Genomic DNA, 16,317 nt, shown 5'->3' with positions numbered 1-16,317 from the left:
TACTCAATAATATTGGTTACTAGATATTGGATTAGGTGCCTGATATAGGACTAGATACCCAAAAATGTATGGTATCACCTTTTTCTTTGGTATTAAGATGGGTGGGAAAAAAATCATAACATATTTTGAAATGTTTTTAGACATTTTAAAGCTCCAACTTTTTCATATCGCCACTTTTTGGCAGACCATGATCTTGCACATACCCTATGTTCTCCTAATAATAACTTGAAATGCATTGTCATCTGTAGTGCATTAGGTTTTGGAGATATTGGCTCAAATATATTAAACATTAGAGCTTTTAGCTTGATCTTGGCCCTTCTCTAGAATAATAGTTAATATTCTCATCATGAGACTTTCTCCTACATCTCTTGAAACTTCATTATTATGCCTCTTCTGCTACATTTTTAATATGAACTAGATTCACCCTAACTTGCCCTTGAATTATTTCTTCATGTTATAGTTTGAGAATTCAAAAGCTCTATGTCCTTCCTCTCCATACCTAAAACAAGTGAAAAGTTTTATTTTGTCTTCCCATCCTCTTTCACTACCATAATGTCTTCCTCCCTAAAACCCCCTTCAACCTCTTTCTTGGTTATGAAGATCTTGTTAGTTGTCTGCTTATTTTGCAAACCCATGAGATGAATCCACCTTTCTATAATTTGAACATCCTTGAAATGGGGTTAATGTATCCCTTTGTCTTTCTCTATTCCTCAAAAGATATTGCCTAATTTATTTTTCTCCATCTTTTACAGCTAATTGGTAGGCCTCTTCCATATTATTGACACAATGCATGCTTAGTTCACCTTAAATAGTAAATCTCAACCCATTCATATATCTAGAAGCCATATGTGCATCATCTTCTTGATGATTCTATACATATAGATAACTTGTATAATCTTGCACATAGGATGAGTTTTGCTTCGGATTTTAAAATTTAGGAAAGAGGGTTTGAGCATAATCTATGGGCAAGAAATTTTCCCTTATCTTATTTTCCATTTTACTCCATATGTTGTCCTTATTCCTCTATTTCCTTGGTTTTCTTCCTTTTCAAGTTGATCCCACTAGATCATTGCATAACCCTTCAATTTTGTGCATGCAAATTTCATCTTCTATTCCTCTATTATTGGCTCCCATTCAAAAGATAGTCACATCTCATTCGCCCAATCTATCAAATATTTTGGCTTAATATTACATGTATTGTTTGAAACATCAATCTTGATCCTTTTATTTTTACCTTCTAAAGCCATAAACATCACATTTTTTAAGTTCATACCCTCAATTTGTTCTTCTTCAAGCCCTCCATATTGATTTGCATCCCTTTGGCTTTCCTCTTCATGAGACTTATTCTCTCTTCTTGTATTAATCCTTGATTGTCTGATCATTATGTAAGTTTTGGGACTTGGCTTTGTTGACTCTGCATTTATCTATACATAGGCCATTAACACATCATCTTCCTTTTCCTCCCCCAAACATCTTCCAACTTTTCTACCAAATGACTGATGAAAATACCCTTTTACAATGATCTATAGATTCTTAAATAAAAGGAAAACCTTCAAAAATAAATTATTTTTGACATATTTTCACAATTTTTTGATTTTATCACTTTTGGCAATTCTCAAATCAACCCCTAGAAAAATAGATTTTTTCCAAAAGCTTTCATAAATTACAATAAAAAAATTGCCAACTAATCTTTGAAATTATAAACTAATTTTCAAAGTTATAAGAAAAACTTTTGAAAAGTCCTAAAGAACACTAAAAACTAATTTTAAAGATCTAAACGAATTTTCTTGAAATTCAAATAACTCCTCGTGATGAAACTCCTTGTCAATTTTTTTTAAAAATGTACTTTGAAGTCAAAAGTTATGATCCTTGAAAGTCCTTGCATCCAATCTTTAACTAGGTTATAGAATATAATGCTATTGGATATCTAAAAATAAATACTTGAGTAAATCTATCATGAGAATGAATGTGTAGAACTGAATAAAAATATGAATAGATAAACAGATATAGAGATCAAGAACAAAATCAAACTTAACTAAAAGAAAATGTCATTTATCAATTCACAATTTGACTTTTGTGCATCTAAAGTTTGTTAAAAATTTAAAAAAATCACTTGCTCATCCAACATGAAACATATATTATTAACACAAATTATCTACTAAAACTTCACCTTTATAAAGAAATCTTATTTCTCCAATCCTTCATATAAAATACAAGTGAGAAAAATCTAATAAGAACAATTAATGAGCATAAGGGGCTTTCTAATGAATGGTTCATAAGGCACAACACTCGGTGAAGGTTTTGCAAATGGGGTTGCAAGCTTTGAGTTTAACGATGGAGGAAACTCCATAGTTAAGGGCACTCAGGCTAGAGTAGTACTAGGATGGGTGACCTCCTAGGAAGTCTCGGTGCTTCACCCTTGCGAGCATCACCTAGATCCAATGAGTGCTAAGTGTTTCATTTATTCTCATGAGAGAAGAATTCATGTTGAATCACTACTCATGAAACATGGGTCAATGTGTTTGACCCAAAATCACACCGTTAAATCCTGATAGCAATATCACAATGCATCAGAAAAAAATACACGAAATCCAAATACAATAGAAAAATATTAATAATAATAATCAAATCCAATACTGTAATAGAACTGTTATAACAAATAAAAGCATTTGAATAACACCAAAAGTTACTTGTCTGATTCCCAAACAAACTGAAGCTGAATATAAGAGAACTGACAACCCATATACTAGTTAGGTATACTCCATGATATCTCTCGGGGTAGTACTTTTATAACATTGTTTTTGCGTGTGAAAACTAGACCAAAAGTTTGTGAAATATAGTCCACAAAAGCCACCCTCCTAAGTTTTCTGCTTCCAACTCTCATTTGACATGAAGGTGAACAATGGAGAGCTTGATGTCCACTGTGGGGATCGAAGTTGGATATGGCTGTATTGCTCCCACCATTTTACGAAGCTACTCTGCTCCAAAAACACCTGAACAGAAATACTCTTATCTGAAATCATACGCCCAACATATTTTTCGAAGTCTTCTTGTTCGGGACTTATCGGTGCTTTGCAAGCCTCTTCCAAACGAGCCCAAAATACCGTATCCTCAGTTAAGGATGCAAAACTTGTGCAGCTCTTTTTTCGTCCACTAGTGCGAGTCTGCTCTTTATCTTTCATCCATTTCTCCAGAACTATGTGACGATGCGGTCGAACCCCATCTGAAAGATAACTTTTGTTTCCCTTATCCGTACGGTAGTGGTATGCAATGTCCAGTGGTTCTACAACTTTTCTATATGCAGTGCCAGCATTGATCCATTTATTCCTGGTTCGGAAGTCACTGGGCAACACATGCTTCTCTTCCATCTCTACGATCCCATCCCAGAAGCCGCCCAACTTTGTTCTAGCCAAATTTACATGAAAGACTGGCCTTCCATCATGTTGTTTGAAAGCATCATAATAGCCAGTGTTGTTGTCCTTACAACGCGTTTTATACCATTCCAACTCGGCCATATAACTTTGGTTCTTGCTCAACTCCTCATTGAGTTTCTCAGTGTTCGTGTCTTTCTCATTTTTCGCTCTCCAGCTTTTTTTAGTGCAAAAAATGCATGATTGTCCTGCATTCAGAGAAAGGAAACAACTTCAGGAGGAATGAATTCAGAGATTCAAGAAGCTGTAAGAGCTATAGAAACCAATGGTAAGTGGAACAACTAATAAATGCATTCCAAAAGATCTGTTAAAGATGTAGTAGAGCAACTAATGAAATGTCAAAAAGAAAACAACTTTTGCATATTTTATCTATGATTTCAATGCACGATTAATGCAACTCTGATGCATGAAAAAAAGTTAAAGAACAATAAATGAGATTACCTGAGCTGCAACACCGATTGCTTCCAATTCCAAGGCTATTCCCATCTCAAATGAGGAGTTTGAGACAAAGTTTGCGAACTTTCTTGCATTTAGCAAGGATTCATCAATACCTTCCAACATATGCCCATAATCTGTGTGCTCTGAAATAGAAATGTCCGCAATTTGATCAAATGGTATTCCTTCTTGGCTTTGCATACTGAAATGCGACAACTTAAGGACAGCCAAGGAGTCATCAAAACAAGCTGCACCATCGATTGAACAGAAAATGTAAGTACCGATGGGTACAAACGGGCTTCTACTATCAGCTACTCCAGGGTAATCGTTTGCTATGGTAGATGTGCACTTCAGGACATTGTTAACAAGAATCACGCAGGCTTGTGAGATAGAAATAGGTGATATAGCAGCACAGTCAATGCCCATTTCTCTCCACCAGTGAGGTACAATTATTTCCAAAGAATTGACAATTGATTTGTATGGTGCAAGGTACATCCTTGGAACAATATCATATTTGGAGACAACATGACAAAATCTACCCAACCAATCCTCGTGCCCAATTGTCTCCTGAATTGTGTCATTTCCAAACAGAGGAGCACCAAATGTAATGCAAAAGGAATTGGAGTTTCTCAATCGCTTTTCCAGAAACCAGATAGTGGCCAGGGCTGCAACTGCACCTCCTATGGAATGGCCCACAAATATAATGGCCTGTTCCTTTAAACCCTGCACCTGAAGGAACAAAGAAAGAAAGGGAATCAAATTCTACTTATAATCTTCGATCTCTACTCATTAAAGTAAAATAGTCCCTTTCGGCAGGTATTGAACAATCAAGGAATATCTGATTGACTATAACTGATATTTGTCAAATGTTGCATGACTGTGTGCTAGAGTTGGAGCATCACCATAATGACATGATGCAGAAGCATCCTGTCAGCATCAAAACAGGGTATGGGTATTGATCACAGCTTCTGTAAGACTGAAGGAAAGTGCAAATAAGTGCCATGTGGGTCTTCTAACCATTCAACTTCCATTTTGAAGAAATGAAACGCCCCTAAAGCAGGTCAAAGTTGAAAGGTTTGCATCTTTAATTGCGATGAGAGAGGAGAATTGATGGTAGAGGAATCAGATAACAGTGCGTGGAGGGTGAGTTGAAATGACAATGTTGTTTTGGTGCGGAGATTCTCTGCATTCATTACTGTGTTTGTGTTTGAGTCTTGTATTTTGGCTGTAGTTTTTGAATTCCATCAACGGTTTCAGTTAGGGTTGATTCTGAGTGTGCAGGTAGATTTGCCAATAGGAGGGAGTTTGCACTAGAATTGAGTTTGTGAGTTTTATGAAAAAATGTATGCAAGAGGAACCCTGTGTGGCTGAGTTAAAGGTGGAATTAGAAGCGAAAGAAGAATTTCTCAAAATGTTATCTATGGTGGTGATTTCAGAGCATTGAGAAGGCAAGCTGAAGCATTATAAGAAGAAATTAGAAGAGGTAACTTAAGAGTGAAGAAGACGAAGATAATGAAAGAGACATTAATACAAGTGGTGAAAAAGATGCAACAGTAGCAGTAATTGTATATGATCCTTTGGTGAGGGTACTGTTAAGAATAGGAAAGAGATCAAAGATTGATGTCCCTATTTTTAGTGGACAGATGAATTCTAAATAATTAATTGATTGAATAAGTGCCATGGAAGAGTATTTTGAATTGAAGAAGTTGAGGAGCCTCACAAAGTGAGATTCACAAAGGCCAGGTTGAAGGGGCATGCCTCAATTTGGTGAAAGAGGTGCAACTTGTGTTAGAGTGGGGTTGTTGTTGTACCAAAAGATCGATCTGTCAGTACCCAATACAACCACTCAACTTATACAACACAGGAGACAGTTAAGCCCATGTCATGAATCCTAAGGGGAGCAGTGATCATTTTGCCAACAATCTCCCCCTCAGCGTTATCTGAGGGTCCAAGGATTCGATCTTGTGACCTAGCTTTGATACCACTTGTTAGAGTGGGGTTGTCGGTGTACCAAAGACCGATCTGTTTGTGCCCAAGACAACCACTCAACTTATAGAACACAGGAGGCGGTTAAGCCCTTGTCATGAATCCCAAGTGGAACAATGAACATTTTGTCAGCAACTTGAAAGAGAAAGAAGTAAAGACAAGATTACTAAATCTGATATGCTGGTGGAGAAAATGAAAAGGCAGTTTATTCCAGTTGAATATGAATTAGATTTGTTAAAGAAGATGTAAGGTCTCAGACAAGGAAGAAGAAAGGTGAAAAAATATTCAGAAGAGAATATAGGATTTTATTCCAAACTGGTCATTTCGAGACCAGCAAATACAAGGTAGGTTGTTACATAATTGGGTTGAAGCCAAGTATATAAAAAGAGATGGCTTTGGTGAGAGTTTACACAAGGAAAGATGCATACTAGTTTGCCTTGAAGATTAAAGTAATATTGAACAAGAAATATGAGAACAGGTAAAGAGGAAGATGCGAGATGAGAAGAAAGAGGGAAGATCATATTGAGTTTGGAATGAGGATTCAAATCAGAAAAAAGAAGAGCAAGGCAGTAGCAAAAATCAGAAATATGATAATTCACATGGTCCTAGAGATCAAAGTTCAAGAGGTAGAGGAAGACTAGGTAGAGAATTTGGAAGAGGAAATTACAAAGACAACTCATTTTGAATGCTGAGAAAAAAGACAAAGCGTATGAATGTCCAGCACATGGAAACACAAGAAACAAAAAAGTAAGATTAAGAAAGAGTTGCGAATATTAATGAAGAAGCTGAGTATCCACAATCGAAGGACTATAAAAGTGGAGAAACGCTAGTCACCAAGAGACCCTTGTTGAATTAACCAGCTCAAAGAAAGAACCTATTTAGAAAAAGATGCAAATGTCAAGACAAGGTATGCAATGTTATCGTCGATGCTGGAAGCACAGACAATCTCCTTTCTAAAGTGATGCTGAGTAAATTGAGACTAGATAGGAGAAAACGCCCACATCAATATAGAATAGCTTGGCTACAAGATGACAAGAAGGTTTTGGTCAGCAAACAAAGCTTGGTAAAATGTTATTTAGGGAAGTATTATGATGAAATAATGTGTGATATTCTGCCTATGAATATTTGTCATGTTTTGTTAGGGAGGCCTTGGCAATTTGACTGGAGAGTAGTGCACAATGGGTATGCTAATATATATTGATTGATGAAGGATGGAGTGAGACATAAGTCAAAGTCATTGGAAGGAGTTATGGAAAAGGCATCCAGCAATGCAAGGGCATAGATGGCATGAAGCAAGGACGTGATTGTTTTGCTGAAACTAACCAAGGAGAAGTTGACAAAATTAAAGGGAATAGATGGCATGAAGCAAGGACGTAATTTTTTTGCTGAAATTAACCAAGGAGAAATTGACAAAAATAATTTTCTGATGCATATCAAATTAGTTGACAAATAATGGTAGAAGGTGGAAGGAGAAGGAAAGGTAGAACAACAAAGGAGGTAATGGAAAACATTTGTTTCGTTGAAGGAGAAGGTATGGATCCAATTATTTATTCTGATTTTGATACACTATTATGGTGGGAAATCATATTTGATACATTGAACCTTAGGAAGGGTAGAAGTAGAGGAATGAGAAAGGAAGGGAATGATCTTTTGAGGTTGCAAGATGTGAAGAATAGGAAAATGCTTATAGAAAAAGAAGAAAAGTGGATCCAGACAAACACAGTGTCTACAAATGTTTTCAGTTGTCTACAAATGGTTTCAAGTTTAACTCTAGAAATATTTTATTTCTACCTTCAATGTCTGATGCAGGAGCATCCTACCTACCCATGTGCCATAAATGGGAGCATCAAAATAGGGTATAGGTATCCATCACAACTTCTGTAAGAATTGAAGAAACCTGTGAATAAGTCCCACATGAGTTTTATGAGACATAGAAGTGCGATCTGTGTAGAGGGAAGGACTCGGCCCAAAATAGATGAGTTGGCAACGTCGCATGTGAAGAAAGAGGATACAGTGTGGAAGAAGTGATAATGCACAGAAATTGAAGGGATAAAGAAACCCATACACTAGAAAATGAAGTGGTCATGGCTGTATAATAAGGGAAGGGGCTTTGTTATGATGGGGTGGAGGTAGTGAGTGAGAGGCAACACCAGAGAAGGACCCGTAGAAAAATATAGACAGTAGCATAAGATAAGATAAGATAAAATAATGATATTAATGTCTAACAAAAGACCAACAAAGGAAGATACAACAAGGAAGAAGAGCAACCCAGCCAGAACACCAAACAGTGTCCGAGAAAGAGCGAACAACAAAGCAAAGAGAGGAAACGAGAATGAACAGACAAGAGAAGGACTAAATATCCTTTCTCGGTACAAAGAATCCATCACCGAAGGATAAGACCTGGGAAGACCAGGGGCCCGAACCCGATTCCGAATAGCACTAGGAGTAGGATGTCACTGCCTAATGAGTCCGCGACGTGGTCTAACAGATCTGTTGTGTCCTGATAAGGAGGGACTGCAGTATTGTCAAGGAGCTTCCGGTGTTGAGGAAAGGATAATGTTGCGTATGAAAAGAGAATAGGATGTGCAAAGAGTCTAGCCATGAAAATCAAATATCAGTTGGGCATTGAACTAGTAGTGTAGACTTGAGTCTCATTGTTGCGTATGAATGTGGAGTTAATTTTGGTTTTGTTATAATCAGATAGCAGAAATGAAAGGTGAGTTGAAATGAGAATGTTATTTTAGAGCAGAGAATCTTTGCATTCATAACTGTGTTTGTGTTTGACTTTTATATTTTACTTTTATTTTGAGGTATTCAGGCCATTATCACCTCATGAAATTTGGGGATCCCCTCATTTCATTGTAGGTGTTGGTTTAGTTGGCTGTAGGTGTTAGATTATTAGTGTTAGTTTGGCAGTCTTTTCAGTATCTGGAATTTGATCAGTGAGAGTGAGATAGGGAATTAGTAATGACAGACAAGGAGCTTGGACTGCATACAAATCAGACTTAGTAAAAAATAAAAAATAGACTTAATGAGGTGCAATCAGATTCGACGTAATTTTGATCAGGGTTGACAATTTAGTGGAAACATGAATATGGTGACAATTAATGATTGAAACTGTGGTGTAGATTCAAGTCAACTTGAAAAGATGAAAATATCAGATTTAATCACTTGATTTTGAGTTCAATTCGACATTGCCTAAGTTGGTATGAATTTCCACCTTACGCTTTAAGTTCACCTAATTCCATGATGATGTCCACTTCACATCATATGCACTTGCCTAAATCCATGTTTATTTCCACCATGCATTAGATATACTTGCGTTCCATTATACATTGTCAAGTTTGCCTAAGTGGAGAATGTTTTCCACTTGACATTTGCAATGCTTTGCCTAAGTTTGTGTGAGTTTCCACCAAGCACTATTTGGCCTAAGTGGCCTTGCATTTCCATATAGTGAGTTCTAAATTTCCTCAAGTCATGAGCGGTTTCCACTTGATGCATAGAGGTTATACCTTTGATCTAATTTATTAGGAAGTTATCATTATTCAATTGACTTTTCTCACCATGTATTGATTGTAAAATTTGGGCTGGATTCTAAAGTTTAAAATGCAGAAATCTAATTAATGACATTGTGTGGCAGGTTATAAAATGGTGGGAGGAGAAGGTTCGAAGAAAAAGGCCAAAATACTCAAGGATGGGATTAGCTCAAGGCAATAAAGAGCAGTGCAATCTAAATATATTCCACAAAATATGCTTCCGAAGGCAAACTCCACAACCAACTGGAAGAAAATCATTGATACCAACCTTGGTTTGTACAATATGAATTCAGAAAGATATAAGATGTTTCAACGTAATCCATCATTGTAGACAAAGAAGATAGTGAAAAGTGGAATAGTTCAAGCAGTTGTATTTACTCAAGCCAAGCAGTGACCTTAACCAATAGTTGAGTGCACCTGGAGATATGATATTGACACAAAACAAGTACTCACTCCTACAAGAATATATGTGGTTGCATTTAAACCCGGTGGCATATGTAATGCATTCAATACCCCATATTACAAATATGGCATAACCAGAACACAAGAATTTGCCATAAAAAGTTTTTGATAAAAGGGATAATGATTACACCACCTTGGTCAACACTGAATGGTTGGAATCAATGAAAAATAATGCCAAGTTACCAAAGTCGATCAAGGTAGACTTTAAAGATGAGATAGGTGATTTTATAATCATGTTGAACCAAGTGATGGGAAGCCCGCAAGGAGCATTATTTGAGTCATGGATTTGCTACTTTATTGAAATCATCATCAACTCAGGCTAGAAATTTCATTGGGCAATGATAATTAGTGACAACTTGGATATACAACCGAGGACTATGGTGAAATCAAAAGCATTTTATAAGAGATCACACATGATGTTGTGGGTGTGCACGTACAAAAGGTTGGAATGCTTGCATGTAGTTGGAATAGAAACAAGACAATACATGATCTATGATTGTTATCCACAAGTATAACTTCAAAACAAGGGCATGTTCAAGATTGCAAATTATGTTTTTGTCATGCGCATTGTAAGAGTAGTACAAGGCACTCCTAGCAAGAGATTATCAAGAGGCAGAGGAGTTTGTAAAGAACAATGAGTCATGGTATGCTCAGTTTTGGAAGTTCTACATCTTTGTGTTGGGGAGTACGGTATGCACAATTAAATTTCCAAGGCTTTCGTCAAACAAGCTAGTGGTCAAAGAAATTTCAAGACAAATGGTGACATATGACAAGATTCTAAAGCACAAGCATAGACCAATAATCACATTCACGCTTAGTCTTCACATTAAGGCTTGTCCATCCCTTCTAGTAGTAGGAGTAGCAAATAGAGGATTTGAGCATTATTCTTTGGGGTTATATGGAGGAAGATCTCATTTTCATTCATACCATCGAATCAAAAGAGCCTGTGGAGTAAGATATAAGCACCTGTCATATATTGAAAATTATTGAGAAAATGCATACAATAATCATGAAATAAAGAGTAGATATTTAAATTCTCAAATGTCGGTGGCATTGCTTCAGCTACAAGTGGTTTCAAATTCTTGATCAAATTGAAGATTATAGGAATTGTCTCTAAGCAGACTATGAGATATCAAGAAAGGATGCAATATTTGTAGTTGATTGGTTAGATAAAGATGATGAAAGCTTTGATACAATAATGGTGATAATCAAAACATTTAATAAAGCATGGTTGAACAAGCGGGTGGCAAAACTAAAAGCAATAGGTTTTCCTTTGACATATGAATTGATGAAAGATGTAGAAGAGCCTTAGGAAGAATCAAGCGAGTAACCAAAAGAAATGGATAATAGGGTGGAAAGCCAAAATAGTAAGAGAGGTAGTGACAAGGCTTCACAAACCAAAGAGACAAATAGAAAAAAGCACATGGGTACAAAACCACCTTCAAAGAGATAGAAGTCTCAAGTAGTTGGTACATCCTTGAAGTAAGCAAATGCAACTCTTAATACTAGAAAATTATTGGAATGTATTGTTGTTGTCATTGATGTTAAGATACCTTAGTTAATTGGATGAGGTTTTCTTTTGTGCTTTAGTGATTTGATATTGGCGTGGCCTAAATGTTGTGTTGTAATCCTTTATCTTTGGTAGTGTTTATCTTGGTCCCATTCTTATTGCTACATAAGGAGATACACTCTTTTGGGTTCCATTCATATTGCTACAAATTGTTAGATGATGATTTATTTTTGGCCCATGTGACTTTGAATTTTCTCATCAGTTAATAAGGAGGTGCTTCATTCAAATTGGCCCATTTAGTGCCAAGTTGTAAAGGGTTTCTACTTACCCTAGGTTTTTCCTATTGGCTCTTGAAGCAATATAATTTTTCTATTGGTTTGTTCTTCTACAAGCTTCTACCTAATCTCTCTTTGTGTTGGCCAAATTGTTGGTGCTCTTTATCTAGTGGTTATGCCTAACCTATTATTTTATTGGCCCATTAAAAAAATTGCAATTGGTGCTCTTTTCCTTATTGACCCACATTGTGGTGTTCTTTTATAATTGGGTGGGCATTTAATATTGGTTAGCAGTGGTTATGGAAACCTTTGTTAAGGCTTTGATGGATTAATTTAGATTATTGATTCTAATTTAATCTTGGTCATTCATTGTAATATAGCTCCCTATATAAAGGCTTGATCTCCTCATTAGCGAAAGAGTTACATTGGAAAAGTGTTGGCAAAATACTATTAAAATTGCTCTCTATTTATTGTTGTGTTTGCATGTGAATATTGGTGATTGTTTTGGAGTATTGCATGGTTCTTTGCATTCCTCACTTAAATAATTTTGGTTTTCAAGTACTTATTTTTGAACTCGCTTCATAAGTTTTAAGCTCATTTGCAAGTTGGAAGTCCAAATATTTTCATTGCTTATTGCGGAGTCATATTTTGTAAGTCAAGTTGATGCATCTTAGTGAATTAGGTAAGTCTCTGATACCAATACATCACATCATTACAATTGAAATCCACCATTTGAAGGAACCTTGGAGTCACCCAGATGATCTTTTCTTCTAATCTTTAGCATATGTAGTGTCTTTGTCCAAGAGAGAGTTTAGAATTTGGTGTTCTACCTTGGAATGTTAAACCTTTGATTATGCATGTTGTGGTGGCATAAAACTCACATCAATAGGTTTCAAGAGTATTTTGTATTTTATTATGACAACATAGTTCAAGTCTCTTCTTTCAAAACCTCATATTGACTCGTGTTATGAGACTAACTTCCTTGTATCATTGTGGCATAAAACTCACATCAATAGGTTTCAAGAGCTTTTTATATTTTATCATTGTAGAAACCCAGGACAATTCTAATACACCTTGTGAAAGGTGGATGGACAAAATGAACTAAAATGGAAAAATACTCAATGTGCTGCAGCACTGATACATTTCATTAACCATTTTGTCCTTATCAATAACATTACAAGATGCCTCTATTTATAAAGGTCTTTGATTGTTTCGGGAGACATCTAAATTAATCGACATAGAACAAGTAGACTTTTCTAGAACTATCTAAACATAAATGACTTCTAGAACTTTACAGACCTAAATATTAATTTTACCTAACCCTATTCGTGAATCCAGCTGGAATTTCTAGAATCCTCTATTATGTTAAAATACATTTCATTTGAGGGGAAAATTACGCATTCCAACACTCCCCCTAATTTCAACCTCAAATGTTGTTGCATACAAATCTAAATCCTTTCTTTTTCCTGATGCCAAAATGCTATTTTCCAATAATCTTCATATCTGTTAATGCATGAATTGTGTCTTCCAAGGCTGCAACCTTCAATTTCTCCAAACATTTTGTGAGCAATTGGTTGCCAAGGATTTCCTCTTTTCACAAGATCCACTGATAATTTTGTCTCATCTGTCACAAATGCTGGTGACAAGATTCACTAATAACCTTGATCAAATTCATGTCTTATTTCAGCTACCCCTTGATAGCTTCATTTGTCACAAATGATGATAGCTTCATCTGTCACAAATGGTGACAGGGTTCTCCAAATAACCTTGCTCTGCAAAATAAAAAAATCTCTTTGCTATCACAAATGATGACAAACAAATTCCTTCCTTCTTTAGCTATCCCTTGATTAGTTGCTTCTGTCAAAACAGGTGACAGGATTCTCCCAATTAATCTAGCTTTGACTTGTCTATCACTATTTGTGATAGGATTTTCTTAACCTTGCTCTGATACCACTTGTAGAAACCCAGGACAACTCTAATACACCTTGTGAAAGGTGGATGGACAAAACAAACTAAAATGGGAAAATACTCTATGTGTTGTGACACTAATATATTTCAGTAACCATTTTGTCCATATCAATAACATTACAAGATGCCTCTATTTATAGAAGTCTTTGATTGTTTCTGGAAACATCTAAATTAACTGACATAAAACAAATAGACTATTCTAGAACTATCCAAACATAAATGACTTCTAGAACTTTACAAACCTAAATATTAATTTTACCTAACCCTATTTGTGAATCCAGCTAGAATTTCTAGAATCCTCTATTATGCTTTTACATTTCATTTGAGGGGGAAATTACACATTCCAACAATCATGACAACATAGTTCAAGTCTCTGCTTTCAAAACCTCATATTGATTCATGTTATGAGACTAGTCCTTGTATCATCGTGGTTGCAACAAAGAAGGCAAAAAATTCAAGGGATTTGTTGTAACTCCTTGTTGAGCAGACCAGCTAAATATTGCTTGATAATCCCTAAGCCTAAAAAATATGGAGTCCTTAAATTTACTAATATTGAGACACAACAACTTGAAAATTATGAAATGTTAATACAAGAGATTGTCACTTGGATTCAAACCTATATGTTTTAGGTTATGATGCCTATCTTGACCTTTGCCCAACAACAATAAACTTTGACTCAATTCACTTGAATTAGAAATAGTATAAATATCATAAACCATAAATTGCTATATTACTTAATAACGGTTGTTTACATTAGAATTTCAGAGTTAAAAAACTTTCAAATCTAGATCGTCACTTTTCCATAGCCAATATAACAGTCTTCAAATGATAAGTAGGAGATAATTTCCACAGCAAGTCAAATTGTGATATTGCTGATAATTTCCAAAGTTTGCAAATGGGGTTGCAAGCTTTGGGTTTAACCATGGAGGAAACTCTGTAGTTAAGCACGCTCTCGCTGGAGTAGTACTGGGATGGGTGACCTCTCGGGAAGTCCCGGTGTTTCACCCCTGTGAGCATCACCTAGATCCAATTAGTGCTAAGTGTTCCATTTATTCCCATGAGAGATGGATTCATGTTGAATCACTACTCATGAAATATGGGTCAATGAGTTTGACTCAAAATTACACAGTTAAATCCTGATTGCAATATCACAGCCTTCAAATGGAAAAACTGTTCAATGTATTTTCATTTAACAAATAGATTCAACACATTTGAGCTTCTTATTTACTCAGCGACAGTTACATCACTCTCCTTAAAGTAGATTATATCAAAGAAGTAACATAAACCCCTATAATCATAGATTTAAATGACAATGAATTACTCAGCAACGTTGTAAACCGTTTAAGATTTTAGGATCTCGTCAAGGCCTTATTTCAGTTCACAACTCTGAACAAAATTACAGAGTCATAAAATCATAGACAGATCTCAAAGCTACCTGATATACACCTACAAAATTCTAACATTCCTTTGCTAAACGCTGACATTTAAGCTCGTGAACTTATTCTACCCGGAGCTTCAGTTTCCCGAGTGACAGATTCCTTCGATTCAAGAAACTGATCATAATCATACTAGTGGATCTATTGAATTGTTTAACTTTTACCAAGCTCAACATGAATAAGCTTTGGGCTAGCTTGCTGCACTTTTGATGACTTCTATCATATTGTGGGTGTGCTTGTAGCAGCCGTGATAATATATATAAGAACTTAATGACAGGTATTAGTCTAATCATTTTTTCATTAACTATCAACATCAACAAAGAAAAGTTCCTTAGATTAAAACTGCAAGTGGGTAGTAATCAAAATTTGGAATGCAAGAGCATAAATCGAACATCACAAAGCAACCATATAATATGGATTAAAACTTATATCTACCTTGGCCTTGAAATCTGACTTTTCCAGAACATACAAGAATCGGTTGAGAGCTCCCTTGTGAACGAGGGCCGGTTTAGAATCATCGCCCTTTAGGGCAGCAGAGAAGATTTCCACATTCTGGATATTGCTCTCTCCATATTTACTATCTGGGACCAAGAAAACAATCGCCCATTGCAATGGGAACGGATCCATTAATCCACCGACACAGATTTTCTTCTCGCCTTGAAACACACGTATTTTAATTGGTACTTTTATGCAACGACATTGCCAGGATGTTTCCTGGAAACAAGAGTGAAGGACGACGAATAGAGAGGATTATATGAAAAATGTCTCTTCCTGGAAAGTACCAAGAAAACTTTGGAAAATGGTAAGAAAATCCCATCATGATCAACTTATTAGAATTGCAGAATAGACTGCCATGTGAAAACTGGAGTATATAGCTTTCCGTATTCTTTGGTTGTTCCCCACAATTTCTATATTTGTGCGGACAATAATTTGATGGGAGAAAGTAAGCAGACTAGACTTCTGCGAGAAAATGAAAAGGCATGAGCAACGTCAACGTTTGAATTTTATTAGGTGAGGTGAATTTTATTTTATTATTTTGAAGGCGTTTTCTTCTAGAAGAATCGAGATCGAGGATCTCATTATTTCATTAAACCTTTTGTGTTGAAGATGTTTTGAGTGAGGCCTTGCCAATTGGCCAACTGGTCATCAACTATGTTTGGGAAATGCTTCAAAGTAAAAGTTAGGATTTGGTTTCATTTAAATATTTGTGTATATTGTTGTAAAGGGTTGGATGCATGTACAACCACTTGAATCGAGTATTAGGAAATTAAAAATTGT

The 16,317-nt window shown here is 35.8% G+C and overlaps 1 pseudogene across 1 annotated transcript; it reads right to left on the bottom strand.

Annotated features, from left to right (window-relative positions):
- Positions 1 to 2,594: 2,594 nt before the first annotated feature.
- LOC149558589 (lipase-like PAD4) lies at positions 2,595 to 15,836 on the bottom strand (annotated as a pseudogene). The gene is made up of 3 exons (XR_016352467.1): positions 15,475 to 15,836; positions 3,873 to 4,595; positions 2,595 to 3,619 (listed from the first exon to the last, which is right to left on the bottom strand). The product of XR_016352467.1 is annotated as a lipase-like PAD4 (transcript).
- Between the last annotated feature and the right edge of the window lie 481 nt (positions 15,837 to 16,317).

The sequence above is a fragment of the Cupressus sempervirens genome, chromosome 5, assembly GCF_028749045.1.
Source record: "Cupressus sempervirens isolate cs-2001-9-10 chromosome 5, ASM2874904v1, whole genome shotgun sequence".
In the NCBI taxonomy this organism is placed as follows: Eukaryota; Viridiplantae; Streptophyta; class Pinopsida; order Cupressales; family Cupressaceae; genus Cupressus; species Cupressus sempervirens.
This window is presented reverse-complemented; position numbering and strand designations above follow the sequence as displayed.